This window comes from Mus pahari, chromosome 11 (genome assembly GCF_900095145.1).
Source record: "Mus pahari chromosome 11, PAHARI_EIJ_v1.1, whole genome shotgun sequence".
In the NCBI taxonomy this organism is placed as follows: domain Eukaryota; kingdom Metazoa; phylum Chordata; class Mammalia; order Rodentia; family Muridae; genus Mus; species Mus pahari.
Window position 1 is genome coordinate 46,873,787 of NC_034600.1, and position 8,611 is coordinate 46,882,397.

Genomic DNA, 8,611 nt, shown 5'->3' on the forward strand with positions numbered 1-8,611 from the left:
TACTTAAAGTTCCACTTTGGTTGGTTGATTTTTGTTTTTGTTTAGGTTTGTGTGTGCATGTGTGTCTGTGTGTCTGTGTCTCTGTGTGCTTGCAACAGATACTATGGAGACCAGAAGAGGGTGTTAGAGTCCATGACTCTGGAGTTACAGGCAGTTGTAAACCTCCTATCATGCTCCTATTAGGGAGCAAATAAGAATCTTTTGGAAAAGTAGGAAGTGTTATTCTCTGCTGAGCCATCATATCCCCAACCTCTGCCTCCTCCTCCTCCACCTCCACCTCTGCCTCCGCCTCTGCCTCCACCTTCTTCCACTTGCTGACATTGTAGTCATGCATGACCACACCATATCTTTTTCAGTTTTATACACACCAGTTTTTTTTAAAGATTGAGACCACCACAATCCATTCCTCAAGTAGTAGATAGAAGGTATCAAACAGCCGTAATCTCTAGGATGATTTGTGGATTTTCCAAGTTGATGAAGCCTGCTAGTCTGCAAGCTTGTGTGCCTCCAATACGGAGACAATTAGATAATGAGGGAGAAGCAGTTGGGAGTGCTAACACCCTTACAAAGGAGACTCAGAGAGCTTTACCCTGGTTCTAACTTGTGAAGAAGAAGCAAATTAGCATCTTTAAAGCAGAAAGCAAAACCTGGGCACTTGCTTTGGTATTTCCCAAACAGGACTTGGAGACAAAAACTGATTTTTTATTTTAAATAAACCACTCAGTTGATGGCATTTTTAAGCTTCTCAACCAGATATTAGATGCCTGAGTAATTTTTTCCATATGGCTAGATAAACACATGTTCCTGTGCATAGACACTGGAACGATCTTCTTTAGATTTGCCCTTAAATACTCCGTTTTTACTAACAGATTGATTTGTATGCTCCACTTTGGATACTGCACAGCTATTCAAATCTCAAAACCAAACCTTGTTTCTTCCTTCATGTGGACTCCTGTATCCCATTGGGTTTTGTAATTGCAGCCTTCGAAAATACAGCTGATTCAACGTCAAAGCTATAAGAAGAACACAATACACTTCAATTGGAAAGGTTAAGGTATTTGCTTGCCTCTAAAATATATTAAAGTTGTCTTGTTTTACTTCACATTTTATATTGTTTATTTTATTTATTTATATTTCAAATGTTGCCCCACTTCCCGATCTTCCCTCTGCAAGCCCCCACATCCCATCTCCACTCCCTCTGCTTCTATGAGGGTGCTCTCTCACCCACCCACCCACTCCTACTTCACTGCCCTAGCATTCTCCTATGCTGGGGCATCAAGCCTTCACAGGACCAAGGGCCTCCCCTTCCACTGATGCTAGATAAGGCCATCCTCTGCTACATATGCAGCTGGAGCCATGGGTTGCTCCATGTGTATTCCTTGGTTGATGGTTTAGTCCCTGGGAGCTCTTGGGGGTCTGGTTAGTTGATACTGTTGTTCTTCCTATGAGGTTGCAATCTACTTGAGCTCCTTTATTCCTTCCCCCTAACTCTTCCATTGGGGTCCCCCTGGCTCCAACAAACCTACAGATTTACTTCACAATTTAAAGTAACTTTTTGTGTTCTTGAGAGTGTCCTGTCGTGCCCTGAGACCCATTGCTTGGCACAGAGTATGGGCAATGACCCTGTAGCGAGGTTACAGAAATTTCATGTCATCTCAACCACGTTCTCAGAGTTAGGAGAGTCACGACCGGTGGTATCACAGTCCATTTCTTTTCTCAAATGGGTTTCTCTTCTATAGCACCACAATAAAATGACCATTACTTCTCCAAAGCCATTTTCATTGACTTACCACACTCAGGAGCCTTCAATGGGTTCCATTAGTCTTGTTGGATTTAAGTGCCAGACCTGCACTCAGCTCGAACTCCCCCATCAACTGACTTCTATTTTTTTTCCAGCTCCTCACATCATAGACTTCTCCTCTCTATGGACAGCTCGCAGAAGCTCAGGACATCTTTGCTGAACCCTTGGTCCTTCTGTCTCCCTGGTATTTTTTTTAAATCACATCTCACTCTGCAGTGCTGTTTCTCCTCTCTTCTCCTTATCTCTCTACATCTCTGGTCCTTCAGGGATAACTTTTGTTGTTGTTGCTGCTGCTGCTGCTGCTGCTGCTGCTGCTGGTGTTGTTTTGAGTAAACTCTTCTGTATTTTGTCCCATGTGTTTGAGTCACAGTATGAGTGTTTTACCACCGTGCCCGTGTTTGCTCACATTGTGTTAGACCACCAATCTTCCCATGTTTCTGTGTCCTTAGCTGCATAGGTATGGAACAGGAATATTGGAAGAATTAAATAATTTCTTACTACAAAATGCTCAGATCAGGGCCCTGGCATTGTGGAATGCTTACTAACAGTTACCTATTGTTATTTTTTTCTTCCTTATTTTGGTTATAGGTCACCTCATCCATGGCCTTATTTTTGTCACTGTAGTAAAAGTTCTTCCTCCAGAATAAGCCTCACTGTCTTCCAAAATCTGGCATTGAGCTTGATTGGGAAAATAGAACACTTAGGTAGACAATTGTAAACTTATCATGTAAATAAATGTATTACTAATCAATACTCTCAGTTTTATGTAAATGACATTGACTCAAAGTTACCTTTGCCCTTATGGTTTGTTGAAACTGTCTTAAAAAAAATGTTAACCAACCTATCTGCAAGGCTTCTAAAATAATTTTCTGCTCTCTTAAGGAAGGCTACCATGTTTAAATTAAATTTTTATTATTTATTATTATCCATCCATCACTACAAACATCTATCACCATGTCGGAAGTCCATCCTGCGACCTCCTCCCCTCACCCTGCCTCCTTTTCTCTTCTCATCACATTTGTTAAAAACCGTGTATTCTCATAAGACAGAGACCAAAGAAGCTATTATGTTTATAGCTTCAGTCTTTCATCCAGGAGGCTTGCTTGCCACAGTAATATGCTATGGCTTAAGAAGGCACATAATTGGGCTTGGCGAAGGGTGGTATAATAAACTAGAGCCAATAAAGCCACACAAAGAGTCTAAAACAATGGAACACAGTCCATAAAGCAGAAGTTTTGCAGGAACTATTTCAAACAAGGAGATACATTTTCAATTTCTAGTATGGTTTTGTTCTGAATACAACATTGTCAATGTGTGACTATAGAGACCAAACCTCACCTTGTGCTTATAGTATAGTTTTTAAAAAAGTGGAGAAAGGGAGAAGGGAGAAGGTAGAGGGTCCATATCCATTGGCACTGCCTTTCACTCCATTTTCACCTATTTCATCTGAAGAGAGGGGTCAAAATACCTCTACCTAAAAGAAATAGGAATCTACTGTATTAAACTAATGGGACAATAATGATATGTTTGGTATAGATAGTGGATTCAAAATCCCAGACAAACACATGACATCAAGCTGTATATGCAAGAAGGTGAGCATTCATTCAGCATGCATCCATTCCTCTTGCAGTCTTCTGGATTACGAAGCTGGTGTACAAGGAGATGATCATTGGGAGCGGCCCATTTTCAGTTCAAGATGACTTCCTGACAAGAGGCTGAACTTCGATGTTCACCCATTGTCTAACAGTGGGTTACAGTCAGCCTAATAGTGCCTAACAGGTACAGTCAGCATGTGAGCTAGGATCAGACAGAGTTGCAATGATTTGCTACAACCATATTATAAAATCCACTGCAATGCTTAATTTTATGTGTCAACTTGCGTAGGTTATTGTATCTAGTTGTTTGCTCAGGTCAGGTATCATGTTGTTATAAATATGTATTTTTACATGTGATTGATATTAAAACATGTAAACTTTAAGTAGATTACCCATTAGTCAACAGAAAGACTTACTAGAAGAGGTTGTGGTCATTTGGGAACCTTTTAAAGAGAAAAAGAATTATGCTTCTGATTGCCCTTGAACATGAGACTACAATATCAACAAGTCTCTGGATCTCCTGCATTCTAGCCTGCCCTATAGAATAGAACTTGAGAGTCCTTAAAACTTCATTTATTGAGCTATTTATTAACTTACTTAACTCTCTACTTCTCCTGAGCAAGAAATACTTATTTCCCCATTCCAAGTTAAACTGACTTCTGTGGGTAAGATGCTGTTAGATGCCTTTCATTTTTTTTTTCATTCTCTGGATTGCATTTTACAGAAATGGAACAATATGGAAGAAAAAGAATATAAAGAGACAAGAGTGATAACATATTCCAGAAAGTTCTGTGCTTGTGCTACAAGATGAATGTGACATAGAGTAGCAGATAAAGATTATGTTAAAGGGGAGGAGAGAAAATGGAAAAACGAAAATGGAAAAACGAAAGGTATACAGAATGATAAAGTTGTACAAAGTCGCCATAACTCATATCTGTTCCAAATCTAAATGCCTAAAGCACTTGCAAAACATGGAAGAGTTTTGCTTTGTGTCAGGGTAGCAATTTAAGTCATATTTTTCCCACAAAATAGAACCATCATTTCTGTCGTATATCGTCAAGCTATGCCAGTAAATGGTTGAATGGATTTCATTTAATCATCTAAGGGATTGATGCTGAAATGGACTTCGAGTGAATAAGTTAGATGTTAAGGATATATCAAATTCTCTAGTGGCTCATGATGAATTCTTAGAGGATGAAAACCACTCTCTGTTGTTTGTAGATAAGAACTTTTAAAAGTGGTTTTTTTTTTTTTTTTTTGCATTTGAAAAATAAATTGAATGGAAATTTTCCCTAAGTAGGGCATATTTCTGATGACTAAGATTGGTAAATTATATCTACTCCAAACCAAGTCAATAATGGACAATTCCCAGATAAGCATGCAAAAATTAAATGGGTCACACATAACTTATTGCTGAAGTAGTAGACAGAAATGAACTAATTTAGTGTACCACAGAAGCGGCTCAAAGAAACTAAAACCAGGAAACTTCCCCAAAGGCCCTGAACATAATTAACTAGGAAAGCAGAACTTTCATCAGAGACTCATATGAAGGTCATTAATAATTGCAGGAAATAACTAACCCATTCACAGTTTCTGTGGGACAGTAATTGCTGTGGAATCTGAATAGCATAATGAAGTTTATCTTTCAAGTGATTTTTTTTGAATTCATAATCCAAATGAAAAACTGAGCACTTTTTACATAAGAGGGAACTCAAGCTAGAGAGAGCCATAAATTGTCAAGGAGCCGCACTGCAGAGCACACCTTGCAAGTGGCACAGCTGTGATTGATGAAGGAAAAAAAAAAGTCTCATAACATCACAGTAAACATTTTTTTTTTAGCTAAAGATTTTCAATCTTCATGTCATCCAAGGAAACAGATGGCCCAACTGCAGGTCTTCACCACGCCCTTCTCTCCTTCAAATCCAGAGCCCCCAGACTCCACTCCAGCTCTGTAGAAGAACACTTGCTGTACCCTCCCATTCCTTTCTATTGCCACTTCTCCCTAAGCTCGGTCTTCACCACAAACTTTCCCAGTGTCCCAGCCCTCAATCCAGGAAGCATTCCTGCCATCCCACCAACCAAGCCTGCCAGAGAAGCAAGTACACCAGCTAAGCAGGTAGGTGACATTCAGATCCTTTCTCCTCCCCCTCCCCCTCCCCTCCCCCTCTTTCTCCTCCTTTTCCTCTTCCTCTGCCTTCAGATCCAATTCCCTAGTCTCATCACCAGCTCTGCAGCAGATTAACTGCTGAGGCCTCCCTTTCCTTTTTGTCCCTTCTCCAGTAGATCACACAGATCTTACCTTCCAAAATTTCCTTCACCTGACCCCTCGTTTTATCCCAGCCCTCAATATCAATAGGCATTCCCTGGACACTCCCAGCCTACATTGTCTCACAAATCAGAAAGGCTGACTATAGATCTTTGCCTCTCGCTCAATTCTTCTGAGTCCAACCCTTTAAGTCTCATGCTCACATCTGTAGCAGACGTTTTGCTGTGGCCGCTCCTTATTCTCCGACATCATTTCCAGGAAATTAAACAAATTCTGGTCCAACAACACGTTTCCCTCCCTCCTACCAGCACCCTTCACTCAGCTCTAGCCCATTCCCATTCCTAAGTTTCAGCTCCCAATACCTAGAAACACATTCTACCCAGAACATCCAGTAACCACAACTAGAATGGTTTTCTAGCAGACAACACAGCCACTACCCTCTCCTAAGAACCAGAAAAGGCAACAGAAACCAAGGAATAAAACATGCACACAGCAAAGACAAGACCAGATAAGAGAATGTACAATTACAATCATCTCAACCCCAGGTGCCAATGCAAAAAGAAAATCAGCAACATTCAGAATAATATGTCTCCATTACAGCCTAGCAACCCCACTATGGAAGGTTTTCTCAAATAAAATATATATTAAACGTAAGACCAGGACCTTACAAAAGTCTTTGTAGATATGATAGAGGTCCTTGAAGAGAAAAATGAATAAATCTCTTAAAGAAATCTATTAAGACACAAAGAAGCAGTGGAAGGAAATGAATAAAACAGTTAAAGACCCAGACATGGAAAAAGAATCAAAAAAATTAAAACAGAGATTGACAAAGGAGAAATTAAGAACTTGAACAAGAACTCTGGAGGAAAGCATCATCAACAGAACACATGAAATTGAAGAAATAATCGCAGGCATTGAAGGCATCATAAAGGAAATGGATGCCTCAGCCAAAGGAGATGTTAAAGCTAAAAAACTTTCTGGCGCAGAACATGCAAGAAATATGAGACACTATGAAAAGACCATATCTAAGAGTAATCGAGGAAGAAGAAAAAGCCCAAGTCAAGGGCACAGAAAAATATCTTTCATAAAATCATAAAGGAAACTTTTCCCAAGCTAAAAAAAAATAAAATAAAAGGTGTTTCTCAAAGTACAAGAAGCATCCAGAACACCAAATTGATCAAAAAAGAAACTCCCTTCTGTCTATATCAATCAGAACAGTCAATGTACAAAACAAAGATAGAATATTAGAAGTTGTAAGGGGAAAAGATCATGTTAAAATATGAAAGCAGACCTACTATAATAACATCTGACTTCTCAAAATAGACTGGAAAAACCAGAAGGGCCCAAACAGATGTTCTACAAACTGTAAGAGACCACAGATACTTGTGTGGACTATAATACCCAAGAGAAGCATCAATCCTAATAGATGGGGGAAAAGACATTTTGTGATAAAAACAAATTTAAGAGTATCTATCTATAAATCCAGCACTACAAAAGTCACTACAGTGAAAAATTCAACCTGAAGAGGTTAACCACATCCAAGAAAACACAGGAATAAATAATATCAGACCAGAAAATTAAATAGGGGAAACACACATATGCATATGAACACACATCACCACCACCACCATCACCACCACCATCATGCCGGCAAACTAACAGGAATCAAGAAACATGATCATTAATATTCCTCAAAATCAATGACCTCAATTCTACAATAAAACAATGCAGACTAAGAAATGGATTCAAAATAGGATCTTTCCTTCTGCTGCATCTAAGAAATATATCTCAACATCAAAGATAGACATTACCTCATGGTAAAAGGATGGATAAAGATATTCTAAGCAACCAAACCTAAGGGAAAAGCCAGTATACCAATTTTAAGATTTTCCAAAATAGCCTGTAAACCAGAACTAAAAAGGAGAGATAGGGAAGGACACAATATACCAACTAAAGGAAAAATCTACCAAGAGGATATTGAAATTCCTTATATCTATTCACCAAACACAGGAAGACTCGCGTTTATAAAAGAAACACTACAACAGCTGAAATGAGTAAGCTACTGTCTCCAAAAGACAGGTCACCCAGATGAAAACTGAGCAGAGAAATTCTGGAGCTAACTGATGTCATAAGCCAAATGAATCTAACATATTTACAGAATATTTAATCCAACACACACACAAAAAAATACATTCTTCTCAGTACCTCATGGAACTTCCTTCAAATTGACCACATATTCTGACGCAAATTAAAGTCTCCATAGAAACAATAAAATTGAAATAACTCCCTGCATCCTATCTAACAACTGCAGATTACCAACAACAAAAATAGATTGTACACTCGTGAAAACTGAACAACTCTCTACGTAATGAAAAATAGATGAAGTCAAAAAATTAAGAAGAAAATTAAAGACTTACTAGGATTGAAAGAAAATGAATACAAAGAGTACCCAAGCTTATGGGTACAACAAGGCAGTTCTAAGGGCCAAGTTCCTAACACTAAATACTTACACAGAAAATTGGAGCAAGCTCATGCTAGTAGCTTCTTGGTATACCTGAAAGCTCTAGAACAAAAAGAAGAAATCACATCTGAAAGTAGTAAGTGCCAGTTAATAATTAACCTCAGGAAAGTAATCAATAAAATAGAAACAATATCAACAAAACATAAACAATACAAAGAATCAATAAAACAGTTAGTTGTTTATGAAAATTAATAAAGTTGTCAAACCCTTAGGCAAGTTGAGTAGAAGGTAGAGAATGAAAAACCAAATTAACACAATTATAACTGAAAAGGGACATAACTACATGTATCAGGAAAATCATAGAATAATGGGGACATGCTTCAAAAAACCTGTACTCCAACAAATTTGAAAATCTAAAAGAGATGGAAATTATCTCCATATATACCAGCTAGCAAAGTTAAAACAAGATCAGATAAGCAATTTAAGCA

The 8,611-nt window shown here is 38.5% G+C and overlaps 1 long non-coding RNA gene across 1 annotated transcript in view; it reads right to left on the bottom strand.

The window, feature by feature from the left end:
- Positions 1-683: 683 nt before the first annotated feature.
- LOC110328780 overlaps positions 684-8,611 on the bottom strand; it is a 30,479-nt gene continuing 22,551 nt past the window's right edge. The window contains exon 3 of the long non-coding RNA XR_002380888.1: positions 684-1,013. This is a non-coding gene — a long non-coding RNA (uncharacterized LOC110328780). The remainder of the gene's footprint in view (positions 1,014-8,611) is intronic.